The sequence below is a fragment of the Dermochelys coriacea genome, chromosome 9 (genome assembly GCF_009764565.3).
Source record: "Dermochelys coriacea isolate rDerCor1 chromosome 9, rDerCor1.pri.v4, whole genome shotgun sequence".
NCBI classification, from domain to species: Eukaryota; Metazoa; Chordata; order Testudines; family Dermochelyidae; genus Dermochelys; species Dermochelys coriacea.
The window spans coordinates 30341429-30362793 of record NC_050076.1 but is presented as its reverse complement, the minus strand read 5'-3'; the positions used below and the strand labels follow the sequence as shown (position 1 = coordinate 30362793).

The 21365-nt window shown below is 37.3% G+C and overlaps 1 long non-coding RNA gene across 1 annotated transcript; it reads left to right on the top strand.

Moving 5' to 3' along the window:
• Nucleotides 1-7453: 7453 nt before the first annotated feature.
• On the top strand, nt 7454-18920 carry LOC122455832. The gene is made up of 3 exons (XR_006274323.1): nt 7454-7561; nt 17866-17985; nt 18487-18920. It is a non-coding gene; the product is annotated as an uncharacterized LOC122455832 (long non-coding RNA).
• Nucleotides 18921-21365: the final 2445 nt, after the last annotated feature.

Below are 21365 nucleotides of genomic sequence, written 5' to 3'. Positions count from 1 at the left end.
TTTTTGGTCGGGGCAATTTCTGCTCTGATTGATATCTTTTGCTACCCCGGTGCCTTCAGCATGGTGAGCCAAGTCAGAATTTAGCCCAGAGTCCTATGCTAAAATGTTTTCTTCTAAAGTTTTGCTCTGACCTCTGCTAGTAGGTTTATTTATTATTATTTATAATTATTTCAACCTAAAATTAGACAAAGAAAGGAGGGAAGTAGTGAAAGAGGTAGTGCAAATATAGTGTGTACGTTGTTATTTTCATATGACTTTGGATTTATTTATTTATTTTTTAAACAATTTAAAATTGTAACATAATGTGGGTGAGATTATAAGATTATGAGATAAGGCAGACAAGCAGGGATGAGTGGTTAGTGGTGGGAGGTTTGCCAAAGAACTAGGATAGAGTTGGAGGAGGACAGCAAGTTGACTTGTCTCAGCAAAAGTCAGGCTCTTCAAAGTCTGATCCAAACCCCTCTCGATGTTCAAAGACATTCTCGCTCTCTGCTGTGACCCCTTTGTTCCATTATTGTTGGGCTCTACTTCCTTCTAGGCCTCATTATCTAGTCCAAGGCATTCAAGCCTCTATGTGTTGGTTCTCCAAGATTTTTATAACATCTTCTCTACCCCTTCCAATTTCACCACTTGCCCACACATCTTCCTGATAGTGGCCCTTGTCTTTGCTACCTTCTCTGTTTCTGGTGGCACTGGATAGAGAAGGCAGTTATCCCTAACTACTCAGCACCCTATTTTCATAGCTAATCAAAAGGGACATAAAAACCCACAAAACTGTTAAAGGAGTCACACATATGGAAATCTTTCAAATGGCTAAATCAATTTCAATTCCATTCTGCTGCTCGGGGCACAAGAGTTTAAGGTTCCATTGTAGTATGTGCACATTTTTGCAGAACTAGAACAATGAAAGCATAATTCATAAGGAGAGAGGAGAATGATACTATGTCCCCTCCATACAGGTGAGACTGAGGTGTTCTACTGAGAGGAGTTCAATAAGCTCTCCACCCCATGAACAGCTTTAAGAGAGTGACTTCACTATCCCAACAACTCATCCAGCAGAGCCGACCCAACAGCCAGAGAGCCCAGGGGACCAGTCCAGAACTCATGAGAGCATGGCAGAAATTCCAGCAATAAATGAGGCTGGGAATCTAAGACCAGCAGAGACTCCAGAGCTGTTAGTGAGTAGGGAAAGATGATATTTTTGGGTGGGAAGGAAGCACTTTAAAGTTGTCCATTGTTCTATCTATGATGGTTCTTATACAAAAAGAAAAGGAGTACTTGTGGCACCTTAGAGACTAACAAATTTATTAGAGCATAAGCTTTCGTGAGCTACAGCTCACTTCATCGGATGCATCCGATGAAGTGAGCTGTAGCTCACGAAAGCTTATGCTCTAATAAATTTGTTAGTCTCTAAGGTGCCACAAGTACTCCTTTTCTTTTTGCGAATACAGACTAACACGGCTGCTACTCTGAAACGGTTCTTATACAGTACCCATTACCATGGTAACCAATTTCCTTAGAGAAGGAGGAAATCTACTTTGGGGCCATACATGTACTGTTACAACACTGGTTTCACTGACTAAATGCCATTGAATTCAGTTGATATATACCAGTTTACACCATCTGAGGTTCTGGCACTTAGTCTACAATTTTTATGAATTATTATAATTGAGTTGCATGTACTAAATACTTTACAGCTCACAACATGATAGTCCATGATGACCCAAGAGTTTACAGATTACCAGGGATCCTAGAAATCCATTTGACACAGAAAAACCCAGAATCTGCATTTTTAGAGAATCTTTAGATTTTACATTTTCTGGAAAATTAAGAACATATGTTAACTATAAACTAAATTTTACTAAAAGTATCAGTGTCACTTATTCAATACTTGCAATTTCCCCCTGTTGTAGTTGATTTTTGAATGTGCTTTACATTTACAGTGGAACCCTGTTTGATCCAATCTAATTGGGACCAGGGCCAGATCAGATAATCAAAAATGCAGATAATCAGGGGAACTGGCAAAGAGCTTTCTACCCCTTATTTTAAGATGGGTGGTGGGGCTTGGGAGGTCAGCCCCATGCGCCTGGTGGTTCATCTAATATGGAAAGCCAGATAATGGAGGCTGGATAAAATGGGGTTCTACTTTTATATCAATAAAACACTGTGTTCAACTGATACCTATATATACTGTGGTTAGGGAAACTAAAGTTCCGTGTTTCATTTTAATTGTGGAAAAATGTGGATTTTAATGTTTTTATTGGAGAATTTGGGGGATTTATCATGGAAAACTAGGATCCCTGAACATTACTAAGCTCACCACATTAATATGAATATTAGCTATTTGTTATGTTCTATTGTAGAAAGTTCATTTTTGCAAAGCTGCTTTATGCCTCACAATGTTTGTGGTTGAACTCAATTTCGAATTTACTCTCGTCTCCGTATTTATGTATAATTCCCATTGAAACTAACAGAGGCTACTCCCAGAAGAATCAACCAAATATAAATTATTGATGGCAAATGGAAAAAGTATCAGCTAATGGACTTGACAAGGCCCTTAAAATTAAAAATGATTATGTGGCTACGGACACACGTTTTACACAGGTGTAAATCCATTGAGTTCATTGGAATTAGTCCCAATTTTCATATCTGGGTGAGAGGAGAATCAGACCCTACAAATACACTACATGTCAAGCTATGTATACAGGCAATGGAGTAGTAAAGTTAAGAACAATAGTTTTAGCTGAAGGGTTTAAACATCACAAAACTACCATATATTTTATCATTGATTATTATTTCAGTGGGGTTTGCTGTACCTCCTCTTTGGATTAGATGTTGTACTGATCTCCACCAATGACCTCTCAGAAGCAATTGTGCTATAAATATTTCACTTTCAGTGTACAGCTTGCTGAAATATATCTTTATTTCATGACCATCATTGCTGGCTACATTTCAGATACACCTGGAGTTGAACTTCAAACACAATTCACATTAGGTAATCAATGGTTAAATCCGATGTAGATACCAAGAGAAAAATCAATAATGTAACACCCAGTCAATACAAAAGGTCAAAAATAATATAAACAGGAAAGAGTTGCACTTTATGAAAGACAATGTGAATTCATTGGTATGTTTATCAGAGACAACATAGCACAGGAACTCTTGATATTCATGGGTATTGTTAAAATATCTATAACTATCCATGGGCACTCAAAATTGGTGGGGGGTTGCCATGCTTTGAAGCCATCCTCACAGATACCGTACATCAAATCACAGAATCAGCCAACCTGGACTGGCAATTCAATTCTTTGTAGATGTATTATAGGAAGTACTCTAGGGAATGTAGAGAACAGCATGTTGTGTTCACTGAGCTCAGGCTAATGCAGATATAAAACTGGCCTCATGGTAGCTTCATATGGGGAGATACCCCCACTGCATTTTAGTGATTAAGCTACTTCAACACTTACACTGAGTTTTTAGAAAGATTAATTGTTTATGATTCCTTTCATATCTATACTGTTACATACAATTATAACTGTAAAAGCTATTCCTTTAATATAAGGAGCCATTTAGTAGGCAAATGTTCTTTATGTTGAAATAGCTGTACAATTGTCTGCCCACATTAAAACTCTAGATATTTCAAGAAGACTTCACAGTCATAATTTCTTTTGGTACCTCTTATACATCAAGAAAGTTGAGTTAGTGTTTTATAAGCATACATGTTAACCCCATCACTCCCTATGTGTACCTATAACCAACAGTGAGGAATTGGTAGTGAATCTGAAGGTGGAAGGGAATTGGGGTGAATGTCATGCATTTCATGACTATAAGGAAAGGAAGGAGTTAGAGCAGCAGAATAAGAACAATAGACTTCAAAAAAGCAGACTTTACCAGATTCAGAGAACTGGTAGTTAAAGTCCGATGGAAAGAAAATATAAGAGAAAAAGGAGTTCAGAAGAGCTGGTAGTTTCTCAAGCAGACAATATTAAAGCCACAACTAGATGGATAAATTGCTAAGGAGGAATATAAAAGAATAGCACAAGCATGTAGGATAAAATTAGAAAAGCATGTGGAAAGGTTAAGGCACAAAATGAGCTAAACCTAGCAAGGGACATAAAAGGCAACAGGAAGAGGTTCTTTAAATACATTCAAAGCAAAAGAAAGATGAAGAAAGTGTTGGTCCTCCACTTAGTGGGGAAGGAAAGTTGATAACTGATGACATCAAGAAAGCTGAGGTGTTTAATGCCTATTTTGTTTCAATCTTCACTAAAAAGTGAATGGTGACCAGATACTGAACACAATTAAGGTTTCCAAAAAGGGGGAATGAATGCAAGCCAAAATAGGGAAAGAATAGGTTAAAGAATATTTAGGTAAGTTAGTTGTATTCAGGTGGGCAGGGCCTGATGAAATTCATCAGAGGGTACTTCAGCTAATTCCTTAAGCAATCTCAGAACCATTATCAATTATCTCTGAGAACTCCTAGAAGATGGGTGAGGTCCCAGCGGACTGGAAAAGGGCAAATATAGTACCTATGTTTAAAAAGGGAAACAAAGAGGATCTGGGAATTATAGGCTAGTCAGCCTAACTTCAATACCTGGAAAAACACTGGAATAAATTATTAAGCAATCAATTTGTAAGTATCTGGAAGATAATAGGGAATAGCCAGCATGGATTTGTCAAGAACAAATCATGCCAAACCAATTCCTTCTTTGACAGAGTTACTGGCCTAGTGGATAGGAAAGAAGCAGTAGATGTGATATTCTTCATTTTAGTAGATCTTTTGACACAATCCCATATGACATTCTCATAAGCAAAGTAGGGAAATATGTTCTAGATGAAATTACTATAAGGTGTGTGCACAACTGGTTGACAGATTGCAGAGTTATCAATGGTTTAGTGTCAAACTGGGAGGGTGTATCTAGAGGAGTCCCTCAGGGGTCAGTCTTGGGTCCAGTACTATTCAATATTTTCATTAATGACTTGGATAATGGACTGGAGAGTAATACTTATAAAATTTACAGATGACACCAATGGGAGGTGTTTGGAGGACAAAAATAGAATTCAAAATGACCTTGACAAATAGGAGAACTGATCTGAATTCAACAAGATGAAATTCAATAGAGTCAAGTGCAAAGTACTAGACATAGGAAGCCAAAAAATCAATGCACAAACTACAAAATAGGGAATAAATGGCTAAGTGGTAGGAGTGCTGAAAAGGGTCTGGGTAGTATAATGGATCAGAAATTGAATGAGTCAGCAATGTCATGCTGCTATGAAAAAGACTAATATAATTCTTGGGTGTATTAAGAGTAGTGTCCTACGTAAGACACAGGAGGTAACTGTCCTGCTCTACTCAGCACTGGTGAGGCCTCAGCATTTCCGGGTGCCACACTTTAGGAAAGATATGGACAAACTGGAGAGAATGCATAGGAGAGCAACAAAAATGATTAGAGGTTTAGAAAACCTGATCTATGAGGAAAGGTTAAAAATCTGGGCATCTTTAGTCTTGAGAAAAGAAGACTGAGGGGGGACCTGCTAGCCTTCAAATATGGTAAGGGATGTTATAAAGAGGATGGCGATCAATTGTTCTCCATGTCCACTGATGTTAGGCTAAGAATCAATGGGCTTAATCTGAAGCAGGGGAGATTTAGATTCAATGATAAGAAAAACTTTCTAAGTATAAGGGTAGTTAAACTCTGGAATAGGCTTCCAAAGAAGGATATGTAATCCCTATCACTGGAAGTTTTGAAAAACAGGTTGGACAAGAACCTGTCATAGATGGTGTATGTTTACTTGGTCCTGCCACAGCGCATGGGGCTGGACTTGATGACTTCTCCAGGTGCTTCCAGCTCTACATTTCTGTGGTTCTATATACATTATATTGTACATCCAAGAAAGCTTTGTCCATCTATTATAATGATGCATGAGCATATGTGAACGTAAATGTAACAGTCATCAGAAATCCACAGACTATAAATCGAGCTGATTCTGGAATATAGTAAATGGCTCTAAACTAAATCTCTGACCACTTAGCAAGCAGAGGAAAATTTAAATGTCTCAAATGAGTACAATATACCTCCATGCTGACAGAGGTAAATCAAGCTGAGTTGCTTACTTGTGATTAGTCAGATAAGTCATATGTTATTGCTGGAATTCACTAACAGGATGAGCATGCAAGCATTTCTAGCACAAGTGATTGTGTGTGAAAACGAACATTTGGTTCTGCAATTACTACTGCATGCAAGTTTTAAGTGGTCTTTCCATAAACCTTTGTACCAGTAAAACATGATCGTTCAAGTGTTCATGAAAAGTAAACACGGCGGGGGAGGCATGGCCAAAGCAAGTTCATTTAAAACTTAACATGAATATTTTCAGAAAAGGAGTTGCCTGAGTCTCCCAGCTCTGATAATTAGAATAACTCTCGTGCTCAAATAAATATTGCTGCTTGGTTCATGAATGTACTTTATACACCTCTCACAAGTATTAATATACTTTGTATCAAAAGGAACCCAGCTGAGTTAGCTTTAAAAAAATTTTAAAAAAGACAGGTGCTTCAGTGAAACCAGGGAAAATGTATTTATTTGTCCTCCCACCCTGGGGAAAACAACTAAATAAACAAAATACACATCCAAGTTATTAGCAGTGCCATCTTAGACAAAATAAAGACCTGGGGGCACTCACCAACATTAGGTTAAAGAGGCAGGCAAATACTAGCTGCCTTTCAACTCAGATTTCTGTACTTTTTTAAATACAGTTTACTGTGCCTCGAGATTTCTAATTCCTAACCTATTGCACTTCACTCCCAGTTGCTAGCAAGCATTAACAGCAACTTGTCCACAGGTATTTGCATATTTGTCCTTTATGGGTTTTCTAGTGAAAAAAAAATGCTGCCATAATTAACATAAAGGAGAAAACATAAAACTGTTCTACCTTTCATACTTCATTTAAATCTGAAGCCCCTCACAGTATTTTGACCTGAATCTTTAAGGGAAAAAAACAAAACAAAACAAAATAAATCCAAACAGCTTTTTAAGGAAACAGACCGCCTTATCAACACTTCGAAAGCAAGTTACTTTATCTGATATGAAGTAAAATGATGTAAAGTGACCCTCTACAAGCAGTATATATAGGCAGAAATAAGTACATCTAAAATTATGACAGAACTAGTTTTCTCAACTAAAAGTGTGTGTATTGAATAAAATACTCTAACATGAGTCACCTGATATGAGAGAAAGTACTGTGTTTACAAACTGAAAAATTACTATTTAAGGCTGTACCACTTTTACCACATCAGCAACTGGTATCATGGCCATATCATAGCAGGCAAAAGAGAGAAAGCTGGGAGAGAGATGTAATAAACCAAGGACACCTAAAAAAAAAAAGGCATGGGGAGGGAGAGGCCAGATTCTGAGCTGATATAAATCAGCTGTAGTAAGTCAATGAAATGCTGGCAATTTATACTTGGCCCTTGACTTTTTTTTAATTGTTGCGGTGATAATGAGATCAATAGTATGATCTACTACTCATAGTTTACAACAAAATCCTTTCCAACTGGATTAAGGTAAGGAAATGCCTCTAACCATATTCTTGTCATCAGGCCAGAAAACAGTGATGAGCTGTTTTAATCAGTGTATTTGAGGGGAGGGAGAGGTTGCTGTATATAATATTTATAGCTAGTGCCACTGTCCTTCACTGCATGCATTAGGGAGACAGCATCTGTAATATAATGATGTAATGATAAACCACAAACCATTTAAAACAGACAAGTTGGTGTCTCTTGAGCAGATTTCCGTTGTATGCAGAATTCATTATAGATCAGATTTTGGCTGGTCTTTGCAATGAGGGAAGGCATAAGATGCTTTCCCCATCCACTTCACACTCAGCAAAGTGCCAGTTACAGTGCAGTAAAAAGGACTGCTTGCCCTGGTGACATCAGGCCAGAGAGCGCTGCATGTACCACCCTTGCCCATAAGGTCTGCCCATGATAAAATCCTGCTACGAGCTCCCCCTGAGTGGATCAGCTCTGCAAGGGGCCAGTGTTATAAGGGAGGGCAAAATTTGGCCCTCCATAGCACAACATGGATGTGTGTGTGTGTATGTGTGTATGGGGAGAATATATACAGGGAAACGAACTGATAGGCAATAGCTGTTTGTCAGTTAGAAATAAACCTAATTATTCTGTGTATTCCAACATATAAATGACTACATTTACGAAAGTGCTGTGCATTTCAGATTTGTGAATGTCCTCATTCTAGAAGTAATCAGTTATATGGAGCTGATCAGGCAGAAAAACTGTTGATAGTCAGTATCTGACAAATCTGCATTTAATTCCTGCCCATCCCCATGAGTTCTCACGTATCAAATGTAATTCCATGATTTCCACCTCTACAGCTAGCCATCTGCAGATTTAAAATCCTTGCCCCTCATTGCTGAGGTGAGCTGCTGTGATTTTGCATTAGCAGGGGACTAGTAATCAGTGTTTCTCAATTCGTGGCATTTGAAAACCAGCATAACTGAGTTTACGCCAGTCCTTTGTTATTTATTTATTTAGGCCAGGGTTCTGATTCCTGTTCCATTCTGAAGGAGCTGTTCTACTTTTTGCTTTAATTAGGTCATTGGAGGTCAATTTGGATAGAACAAAGGAAGCTACCATGTCTATCAGGCTCATTTTTGGCAGACACACGGCAGGCATGATTATCACAATCTTTCAGCAAAGAGATAGAATGACTGATTTTCCTGGAAGCCATCATGAGCAGAGATTAGCATACAAAGCTGAGAGCTATTTACACCTGACTGCAATAATAAGTTTTTAACTGGTTAGTGCTAGACCATGCTGACACCAATGATCACTAAAACAGTGTTCATGCAAAATGATTTCAGTGCCAGTATTAAGTGGAAACAAGTGCTATCATGGCATGCATTCATTTGATCTGGGAAATTATTGCAAGTTTTTTATTTCAGTGGTGCCATCTCAAGGAAAGTGTGCTGTACATGGTTCTCTGATGGACTCCCCTTGACAGCCCGCTCAGTGTAATTCAGAAATCTAGTTATGGCACATGACACAGATAGATCAGCTAGAGCAGATTTAAGTGATTAGCCAAGCACTCCATCTGGTAGGAGGGCTTCTCGTGCATACATCCTTTGTATGACTGTATCTGAACCCTGAACAGGGAACCAAAAGGAGCAACTCTACTGGCTGGTTCGATAGGGATTTTCATCTTGACCAATTGTAGGAGTTTTGCTAAATTTGTCTCAACTGGAAGTTTTTGGTTCTTGCATTAACCAAGAATAAGTAGTTTTGGCAAAGGTGTGAGAGGATGTTTCATACTTTTGAAATCAACACAAACTACTTCAGCGATAAGATACCAGACTAGATGGACCTTTGGTCTGTTACAATATGTCTAATTCCACTAATATTAATAATCCCCTTTAATAGGCTCATGGCTTGAGCTAGAGCCCTTAATCTTGCTCTCCTCACTCCACCCTAATTCTGACTAACAATCAAGGAATCTCCATCCTTCCCTGTTACTAAGTGGCAGATTGTGTCAGTAGGAATTAGGCAGGCACCTGTGATACTACCTGCTGGAATCTAATTCTTTTAGTCAGTTAACCATTCTTGGTCTTTTTATAGTTCATTCAGTGCAAGAGAAGGAGGAGAAAAGAGAGAATGCCATTAATGCCAAAGCTACACTACTCACAGTTAGGAAGTTATCCTTATCAAATGGAGTTAATCTGGTCTAGTACCCAGGCGTTCCATTGTTTGTATTCAATCTGACTACAATCACTAGAGAATTTCTGAACAATTTCAACCACAGCACTTTTTCTCTTTTTTAATTTTTGTGTTAACTTAATAAGGATCTATAACTGTTGTACCCTTGTTTCAGCTCCTGGTATGGTGATGAACTAAAAACTTATGCCTTGACCTATTTCAGAACTTTCAGGAAGAAAATATATGCACTGATTTTATTTATTGATTTTTAAACATTGCAACAAGTCAGCAAATTGGGGACGATGTCTGGAAATGAAAACTCCTTGTCCAGTGTACAGAATGCAGAAGGAGTTAGATCCTACTTGCAATAGATGGATATACAATGTTCAGCTCCATCAGAAATGTGACTTGCCAATCCCAGGGACCATCACCCCCCAAACTGTTTTTGATATATTTTTATCCTTCCTCTCATACCATTCCTCACTTACTAGGCCCTGATAGAACTTTAGTAAGTGAAAGAGTCATTCTCTCCCTATACCACTTTCCCCCTACTACACCACGGTAACAAAAATCTAAGGTCATTTTGAAGAGCAGCACTGAAATTCTACAACGAGCATCATTCATAGGTTAGGAGGTAATGCTGAGCGTCCTGGACCTCCACAAAATCAGCTTGGAAGTTATAAAACTTATAAAACCACATGAGCTAGTTTATCAACAGCGTGTGATTTGTTAGCCGAGTGAAGAACATTGTAAGCGTATGTGAATGATAGAAGATGACATAACACTCCTATAGCCTTCATAAAAGTGTAATTTGTTTTAACACAGTTTTAAAGACTTCTACCCAATCCTGATACAAGCTGTGGCAGCACATACTGAGACATGATGGGGGCGCTACAGAAAAAAATGATACTTACTGCATTGTGATATTTAACTTCGACAAAATATTGTTTTTATTCTCTCTACCTACAAAGGGAAATACCTCATATCCCATAGTCAACTTACCTACTGCGGGTGATAAATGTCCAGTTTTTAATGGCACACCCTAGGGGTATGGAATCAGAGCAAAGGCCTAGAAAAACATTGACTGTGGATCAGGAAAACAGAGCCAAGCTTACTTCATTGTGGATCAGGGAACCACATCCAAGTGAAAGGAACCTAATGCTGAAGAGAATGATTTTGGCGGTTTGGACCAACTGAACAGATGGAATATAGACAGTGATGAATTGGAACAAGAGGAGCAGTGGAATGTGTGGGCCAATAGGTGACCAAAGCTGTTAAATCTCATATTCTCATGTGAAACAATATCCCTCACCACTGCTTGAAGTCGTTTAAGCCCTTTTGGACCCATGCATTTAATGTTCAACAATGCAACTTCAACCCTGATGAAGCTTGTAAAGCCAAATGGAGTTCACACGAAGTCACAAATAAATACCTCATGAAAGACCCAGTGCAGAAAATCCCTGGCTTCGATCTCCCACAAAGATCATGGCCAACCCTAAACTGTATCTGCACAAACCATGGCAGATGCAGATTCTTGCTGCACAAATGGAAAATGTAAGACTCTCCAGTGCAACTGTGTTTGTCCAGAACAGACCATGGAACATATAACTGCTCAATGCATGATTCACAAATATGAAGGAGGCATCACAGCAATACGCTCTGCTACACCAGATGCAATTATCTGACTTAACCATCTAAATGTAAAATTATAGTTGTTGCTCCACATTTACATCAACCAATATGAAGAAGAAGAAGATGTGAATCATCACATGCTTAAAACCAAGAACAACACTGTAAAACAAAGAATAAGGATGAAAAGGAAGGCACTCTCCCCTCTGCCTGCACCTGAGAAAGAAGAGTAGTATGATAAGTGCTTCAGACTGGTAGCCCAATGCCAAGTCTTCAGGGAGATTTGGAATTACCAAGCAAACAAAAGAGGAAGAGAAAACACTGATAATGGTATGTCTGTGGCACAATAGTGTGTTTGTGTGCATTTTTTTCAAATTTAGTAACACCTTCTGAGGACATTAAAGTGTGTAGGTGGGGTATGTATCAACCTGTTAATCACACTGATAATTTGGTGGTTTATAGTAATGCTATTAAAGAATGTATCTCTTGTAGCTGTAAAAGTGCCAAAATTTATGAGATGAGTATAAATTCCTGTGCATCCTGTTACAAAGGTAATATTTTTGGTCTGTGACTGTAACACACATGCGTAAAGCTTGTGTGATTGAGTACAAGTAAAAGTTGTCAGTAGATAAAAGTGCCGCATTTGCCAATAATAGGTACGATTTTTGCATAGAATAGTATGCAGTTACATACATACTCCTGCATGGTGTGTAATCCCATCCAAAGGGCATTGCTTGCAGCAATTGTAATATCTGATCCTGCAAACATTTTACCTGTTGTAAGTAGCTCCACTGTTTTACAATCAGTAAAGTTAAGCGTTTAAGTAAAAATTGTCTTTTGTTGTACTAACATATTCTAATACTGATTTCAATTGGCCTGTAAAGAATATTAATCTATGTGATACAGTAATTGTGCAACACAAAATTAAGGCATGAACATCTAGGGATATGATGTATCGTAATGTCTGGGGATATGTTGTTAAATTGTTTTAGCATCAATAAAGATCAGAACATCATATTTAAGGGAGTCAGAAAGGTGTAAGGCTCTCCTTGTTCTTATCTTCAAAGTCCTTCATTCCTCAGCCGCACTCTGTATCTCTGATCTTGTTTCCTATCATGTTCCCTATTCCCCTCTCTTTTTCCAATAATGCCAGTCTAGACTCACCCTCTTTTATTCCCTTCTTTTAGTTCATCTTTTTTCATGCTGCCCCCTCTTCATGGAATTTCCACCAAGCCACCCTGCTCTCTTTATTCAGATCCCTCCTAAAAACTCACTTCTGGCGTGTTGCCTATGAGAAGGGAGGATTAAAAAACCCCACAAACCCTCCTGTGATGGTACTGCCAAGATCTGCACACAACACTTTCAAATGAGACTTATTGTCCTGCCTCTCACTTTCCCCACCTTTTGTTTGCTTATCATCCTCACATTTTTGATAGGCCATGATTGAGGAGCACATCCTGATTCAGAATAGCATTGAAGAACATGCTTAACATCAAGCATGTGCTTAAGTTCCATTGACTAAAGTTAAGCACAGGCTCTGGTGCTGTACAGGTTAGGGATGCTTTTCTAAAGGGCTGCCTTATATGGTAAGCAGTGTTGGTATGAACCTTGTCTTTACTTATTTCCATGATGCAACTAGAAAACTCTTGGGCACTTGAAAAATAATTAATAGTGCAGAAGATGGATGTCAATGAAGCTATGACAATTTATAGTTGCTGAAGATCTGCCCCTAAATCTTTACCTCAAGCTTTCTTCTAGGGAGGCAACCTTGTGAATTGATGAGAGAAAGTGTCAGTGGTGAACTTGCATTTTCTGCATGTAACTGAGGTATTTAAACTGAATTCATGAAATTGTTACTATCCAATTAGCTAGCAACATCTAGCTCAGTGGAAATGACCTGATATAAAGTGAAGTAAGCCAGGTAAGAGAGACAGACAAAATACTAACTACAATAATACTTTCCAAATAAATATTTGGGACACACTACAAAAAGTAAGAGCTGTGTACAGTTTTACCTGTCTCAAAGTCACTGGACATGTTTACATTGCTTTTCTGCAATAAACAGTTCTATATTCCTAATAAAATATCTATTTTACTCTTGAGTAGCTGGGCATCTCAATGTTTGGAGATAGTTAACTTCAGAGGTAGTTAAACAAATTGCTTTGTCCCATCTCTGTCTTCAACAAATTCAGTTCCTAAAGAAAAACGCAGTGAAGCAGTGAAATATCACTTTTGTTTTATACAGTGTATTTTTTTCATGGCTTTATTTCATTTTGCTTATCAAACTCAGGAGCCAACTATCAATTCTACTGAGGCCTTGTAAGTGAAGATTAAAGCATTCTAACACGCTTGTCTACAGGTGTGCCATGGTGAATTATGATCCTCGCATAATTCATAGAATGAAAAAGCTACACCCAGAAACCAACTGTTAATCAGTGCATTGGCACAGAAGATCAATCTTTGATTCGTATATTCACAAATCCTGTTTATTTGGCCACATTAGAGAACAGTCGGGTGAGCTGGAATGGATTCTGAGAAATGATGGATGTAATTGTCAAAACTGCCAAGGTCAATGTATAATGTTCAAAAAAGAACTAACTCATTTCAAGCACCTTCCATTTATCATTCATGCAATTTGACCCCCAGTTCTCTTTGTAATAACATACTATGAAGGAACAACTGCTGTGTTCATTCCTATATACTCCTGTGGACTTTTAAATACCATTCAGGTCACAGCCTTTCCAAAAGACTGAGGCCATTTGTATATAACTTTTTTTTCTAAGTATGTTGAAACTATTAGATGAAGCCTTGATTTAATAAAGAATAAGTTGACTTCATCTGTAGTTGTTGTTGTGTTGCCATACAGTATACATTTAAAAAGGACCCCGTTAAATTATTTTTCATAATGTTCCACAATTTAAAAAAAAAGGGACACTGGTTTACAACAACCTCTTGGAACCCTGAAAAAGAATTCTGTTTCTGTATAGAGATGTTCCACCATTGCTTGATGCATTCTATTTGCTGACCGTCATGCTGCAGAGCATAAGCCAGCCTCTCAGTAATGAGGATTAGAAAGAAACTGTCCCCGGGGACAAGTTTATTCTATAACTGCTTTTTACAGGCGTTCTTGCACATTCCTTTGAATACCTGCCACTGTCAGAGACAGGATACTGGACCAGATGGATCCTGGGTCTGATCCAGTTTGGAAAGTCCTATGTCATTCTGTTTGATTCTTTGAGTACTGGGCTTCTGGCCAGAGCTGGTTGAAAAATGTGTTTTATTTCCTACACACACACAAAAAAATGACAAAAAAGAACATTTGGGGTTTTCATAAATAAAAAAAAATGCAGATTTTTTCCGGTTTCAACCAAATTAAAAAATAGAATTGTTTTGATTTTCAACAATGACAAAATTATAACATTTTTGACCAACTCTACTTGTGATATGTTTCAGATGGGACTCTGTTTTTCCCATTGTTTCCTCCTACATGGGCACATAGAGCTTATGATTTCTTTTGTCATGGAATAAAAAGCCTAGAATCATTAAATAAATAATAAAATATACTGAATATTTTCTGTGAGGGCAGGGTAGTGACTGGACCTCAGGCTTCGTGGGATTTTCAACTATTTCTTTCACATTTTCTTTGGAGCAACTTAACATTATTAGGCCAGATCCTCAGCTTCTGTAAACTGGCCTACCTCTAGCTGAGAATATGGCCTGAGTAATCTGAATAATTTGGAATCAGGTTCAGATGAGCTCCCCAAAGTCAATGGGAGCTGTTTGGTGAGCATCAGATGGACACAATTTGGCCCTATTTTGGCCTCAGTTCAGGAAAGTATTTAAGCTTATGCTTAACTTTAAACATATGCTTAACTCTCATTTACTTCAATGAGACTTACACACATACTTAACATTAAGCACATGCTTAAACACCATTCCTGATTAGTGTTCAGTGAGTTTCAATGAAGTCACACAAATGAGGGTCATTCTTGTTAGTTACCAGCTTGTGCAGATCAAGGAGTGACTGGTTCACATTCTTTTCCAGGTGCAAGGCACATTCCATTGCTGTCAACCCAGATTTCCTAAAAATTAGGGCCTTTGAACTGTGAAATTAAGGTACCACGTAATAAATAATTTCTGGTCATTTTTAAAGCAGCATTCTCCTAAAGTATCACATGTTTAAGAAAACATTTCAAAGTGCATGGCAAATGAAATGTCATTTCCCTCCTAAATGATAAATCATTTCTCCTACTCAAGCTGATGACATTGTAGTACAGTATACAGCCAGTTTACATAAGTGCTTCACTTCATATTTAAAATGGAAGAAGGCACAATATGGCAAAATTTGTAGGTGGGAAACTGTGACATCAGAATGAGTGGCAGCAAAAGGTGTAAAGGGAAGCAATCATGTGTGAAATGGCACAAGATGGTTTTAAAATGTCTTGTCACCTTAGAGCTGAGCTGTAATCTTGGTAATAGAGCTTTTTCCATTTGTGAAGAAGCACTTTGTTCAAAAAATATCCTCTAAAAATAAAAAATGTAAAGAAAAAGTATCTTCAGGGGATCTAGAATAGAGAAAATACAGAGACAAATTTAAGTGATAACTTCAGCATACATGAGTATCACAGGTATGAAAAAAAATGGATTAAAACCTTCAGTTTACTTGAAGGGTCAGAAATACATTGCTGGATGAAATTTATGAAGCATTACACTTTTATTCAGAAAACTCTTACCACTCATATTTACTTGCTAAAGGGAAATAAATCCATAGGCTTAATTTGAAAGACATTGGCTACCATTTGATGTTAAACTGGTCTCCCTGACACACACTCCAGATTTAAATAAATGAATTATCTCCAGCAGAAGCCGCATCAGAATTGTGTGTCATATTGTGATATTCCATTCTCCTGCCTTCTCTCTTGTCCCATGACTCTTGAAGCATTTGTAAATGGACTTACTAAAGTTTCTTCATTGTACATTAGTTCTGTCTGCCATAGGCTGTGAATTAATTTTTTTTAAATGAACCAAGACATAATTGGAGAAGCATTAAGAATTTGTAAACTCTTTTAGAAAAAAGAAATTGAGACTGTAAAAAATTACTCCACTTATGACCATTACAATACAGGAGAAGGAGTTTTACACTGATTAATCTCAATAGGTCCCCTGGAACCAATATTAATTACCTTGAGGGCCAATTTTATATGCTGGTTTAGAGCCATGGAATATATCTAATGCACAGCACTGGACATTTCATTCAGTCATACTTTGTATACAACCACTAGGACAAGCACACTGCTGTACTATGGAAGGAGCTTGAATGACAGTGGGAAATGGCCCATTTGCTTTACATATGCATCCTGGTCAACCAATTAGAGGTGTAACTTTGGCAGCTAAAAAACTCTGCACAAAACTATAATCCCTGCTATGTCAGTGGCTGCAAGGAATCATTAGCCACAAATATCAAGGACACCTGCGCAAAACTGCACTACTGCAGATGTGCTATATAAGTCATGGATGAGGCATGCCAATGAACAGGGCTCTGCAGAATATGTCTAGTTGCAATATACAACCTGCTTACTTCCCTGTGCCCCTTGCCTTGGGGTTGGATTACTCAAGGCTTAGAATGATACACCCACGGAGGAAGCTATTTCATTAAGGCTGGTCACATTTCAACCTATATTATGAGGATAGTAACTATATTGCTGTGGTCATTACTGACCTGTGCACACTGGCAGTGGTGTTATATATATTTATAAATTTGTAAGTCTCTAAGGTGCCACAAGTACTCCTCATTCTTTTAACAACTTTCATGTGAGAACTGTGAACAGTGTGAAAACTAGTGTAAGGTGCTCACCCTTTTCTCTGGCACAGTACTTATTCACTGAGTGCTGCATACACTGAGTTTTTGAGGTAAGGGAATAAAAGTGAATGGAAATGAGGCTGCTTTGTGCATCCCTTCTCCCTTGGGTCCATGGAACTTTCCATTGGTCTGCTGCTGTCCAAACCTGTTAGAATACCTGTCAGAATACCTAGTGGCCTTCTCAGCCAATAAACACTCTAGTCTGAAGGAGGGAAAGGGTGGCACAGTGGTTAGGGATACTAGCCTGAGATTAAATTCTTTGCTTCTTTGTATGTGACATTGGGCAAGTCTGTGTTCCTCAGTACTCCATTTGTAAAATGCGGATAATAGAACTTCCCTACCTCACAGGGGTATCAAGAGGACAAATGCATTAAAGATGGTGAGGTTCGAATACTACTGTGATGGATGTCATGAAGGTACCTAAGAAAGACAGGTACAGTTGGAGCCCAGTGGTTACCCAGCTTTCCTGTTAAACCCCATACATTCAGACAACATAGATGATGCACACTTGATGCATGAACTGATTTACAACCCTGTAGTGAAGGTGGAAATTAATTATTCCATTAGTTGCTGCAAAATGTATTGAGAATAGTAACCATGTGGGATAGTTATGCCCCTTTTCTATGTAACTCACTACTAAACTGAGCCCTTCTTTGCACCCTTATAGGTAATATCCATACCATTGTCGCCATACACCATACCAAACAAGTGGTATAACTATTTTAAATATTCTTAATATATATAAGAAACGGCATGGAATAAAAGAGGCAAGATCAGCTCATTGTAGGTGAAATAATAATTAATTATTATTTTATATTATATTATTATTTAATATATTATATTATTAATTTATTATTCTCTGTTTTCCAATTTTGAAATTGTCTAATTCTATTTAAAAAATAATTCCACAGAAAACTGTGCCATTCAAGTATATAATGGGACAGAAAATTATTTTGAGTTTGCTGAATATTCTGTGGAATGTTTACTTCCCTCCCCCCCCCAACAGTATATAGCTTGTACATTTCAATATTTTTTATTTATTTCATCACAGGTCTGGTCAACTCATGTTAGTGTGTGTTTTTCTTATATTTTTTCAAGAGGATTTTTCTGTTTTTAATGATTGCTAGCTGATTAACTCCACCCCATGTAGACACAGGAAGTTTGATTAAGTTTGATTTCATTTTTCAGTGTTTGTGAACCAAGATAAGAAAAAAGTAGGGATTAATTATATTTCTGCTTACATCTCTCTCCAGCACAATGTCAGATAATGCTGTATGTATTATTGTAGGTTTCAGCAAAACAAACCAAAAGGACGACGAGTGTCAGAATAGAAAATGGAAGAATAAAGTCAGCTTTGAAGTCTACCTGTACATCTGCAGTGCATTGTCAACTCTGAGCTTATTTTGAAATCAAAGAATGATCACACAGAATTCCAAGCAATCAGACACAGATTGCTATATAGAGACTTCACATCAAGTTCTTTCTTTGTAGCAAGGCGAAGTAAAAACCCTGATGTTTTGAGATGAACAGTAAAAGCAAATTAGTCACATCTAGCATACAATTAATGTTACCAGCAACACAGTGAAAAACAGCAGTTTGAAAACTTATAAAAATGTGGAGTTATTTTCTTGGACGTATAGTATAAAAAACCTGTCTTTTTTATGAGACAATGATTACCGATTTGAAATCTTCACAGATGTGCTATTAAAGTTATTAATTTCACCAGGATTATCAATAATACTTTATTCAGTTGTTCTCCAAGCATTAGAATAATAATGAATCCACTCACATTCTAAATTATAACACTTCTTGTCCTTATGTTCAGGATTTTTGTTTTGCCATATATCTTTTCAATCTCCTGGGTTTAAATTAGTAAAACTGTTTTAAAGAGTTGAAAGCTTTAATACATAATTGCATAAAGTACAAAATGATTATGGGGACTTCAGTCAAATATATTAAGCTGTATCAATTAATGAAAAAAGAGAACTCTAGCTACTTTTAACCTATTTTTGAAAATGTCTGGGACAGTAGACTTCAAAGAGAAGGAAAATGACTTAAATAGGTTGCATATGAGAACACGTATGAAAAGAGACAGTGAAATAGAAGTCAGACATGTCTGATTCAATATTAGTTTATTTTCACACTGGCCATAGTAGATATGAAAATTTGGCAATCTGCTATTTAAGACAAAATTCACTATTGTTATGTAACCCTATAAAATACGTAGTTAACAGCATCCCACTCAATGAAAGACAAACAAAGCTGCTGCCAATATTCATTTTAATTAACCCAATAGTATTAGCTGCTTACGACTTCACTCTCCTCAGTCCCAGTGGGCAACCTGAAAGGCAATTCTCACTATTACTTAGCTCCTGTGGTGTAATCCACAAGAGGCTGTCAGCTTGCCATGGTTTGTGACCTCTGACCCAATCACTTTCTTCCTTTTAACATTACTACTTTTGCACATTTAATGAACTTTGTACATGGTTAAAAAAGATGTCAGCACAGAGAAATGATAGGCCCTGCTGCGAAAGGCTCCATTGTTTCTATAAGTCTAATTGACCTTTCACATCACAGAAAATGAGAAAAAAATCAATATGGTTACTTAGTCACCAATCCAATGCTATCTTTTATTAATATGCTAAACACATTGTTTTCAGAGCATTGACACCCAAACACCCCTACACGTACAAAAATGACTTCTCATTAATAACCATTATATTAATCACTGTTGCCCAGAACTGGATTCTCACTGTGAAATCCCCTGGTGGAAATTGCTATAACCGTTCAAACTATAGGAACGAATATTTTTTCACCATAATTACTGCTGTCTTCTTATTGAAAAATATTCCATTAGATGGCAGCTTTTAGTTACGTAAATCGAGTTGATTAATTTTTAATTTCGAGCATTTATATGACATTGCACAAGTAAAGATCTTTGATAATTTAAATGGTGAGCTGAGCAATTATTAAAATAACGTACAGCAATTCAAATATTCATTTACTTACTAACATTGCCATACATCATTAATGCCTGGTTAAAATAAAATTTGGAAAACTGTAAATGGTGATGTGATCACAATGATATTTGTATTCTTATCACTTAAGAAATGTGCTAGTGTAAAAATACATCTACTAAAAATAGATTAAAAGGAGATTGTCTTACCTAGTTATTCCTTACTGTGACTCTGTTCCACCACTGAGGAGGGAGGAGGAAGTCAGTTCTCCAGTGATTGTCAATCAAGCAAGAGGCGACAAATAGGAACATAGCATTTTGGTGCTGTTCAGAGTCAACTCCCCCTCTAGGAGTCAGAAAGTGTCTGACAGTAGAATATACACAAGCCATCTGTGAGAATAGAAAAGCCCCCTACCTCTTGGCAAAGTCCTTTAGGGACATGGAAATTTGACTCTGATCTCACTGGCACTGATGTGAATCAGGAGCAACTCTACTGAAATCAATGGAAATATTTTAGTGTAAAAGCAGTGTAAGTGCAAGAATTGGGCTGCTCATGATATCTTGGTCTCTGCTTAATCACCAGTTTCAAGCATTTCTCTGAACTATGCATTCTTATCCTAAAATATATCAGCCTTGAACATCTTAGTTAATCACCCCGACAGATCCTCTTTCACCTAGGTGTTCACAAACTTTAAAAAATTGTACACTGTTATCATGTCACCATAGAAATTGCATCCACAATGTTGCACATGAAATATTTAGGATTTGCCTGAATTAATCATATTTAAAATAATAAAGTAAAAATTTTCATTCAATCCCCATTTCTTCACACATTTAAAATTTAGATTTGATAATTGCTAATAATTGCACTGCAGGAAACCATTTCTTCACTGGGCATGGATTAGATGAATTAGTAGGTCTTTTCCATCTCTAATATCTATGATTCTAACTATGTGAGATGCATCCGATGAAGTGAGCTGTAGCTCACGAAAGCTTATGCTCTAATAAATTTGTTAGTCTCTAAGGTGCCACAAGTAACTATGTGAGGGAATGTTTAGGAAATTCTTGCATGATTCTTATGCAATTTCCCTTAAGGAAAAGGGTTTGAGTAAAATTATAATATAATGGTTTAATAATTATCTTCAACAAGAAATACCCCAGGCTCACAAATAGTTTCAACAAACCTTTCTATATTTCTCCAACTGCCAAGG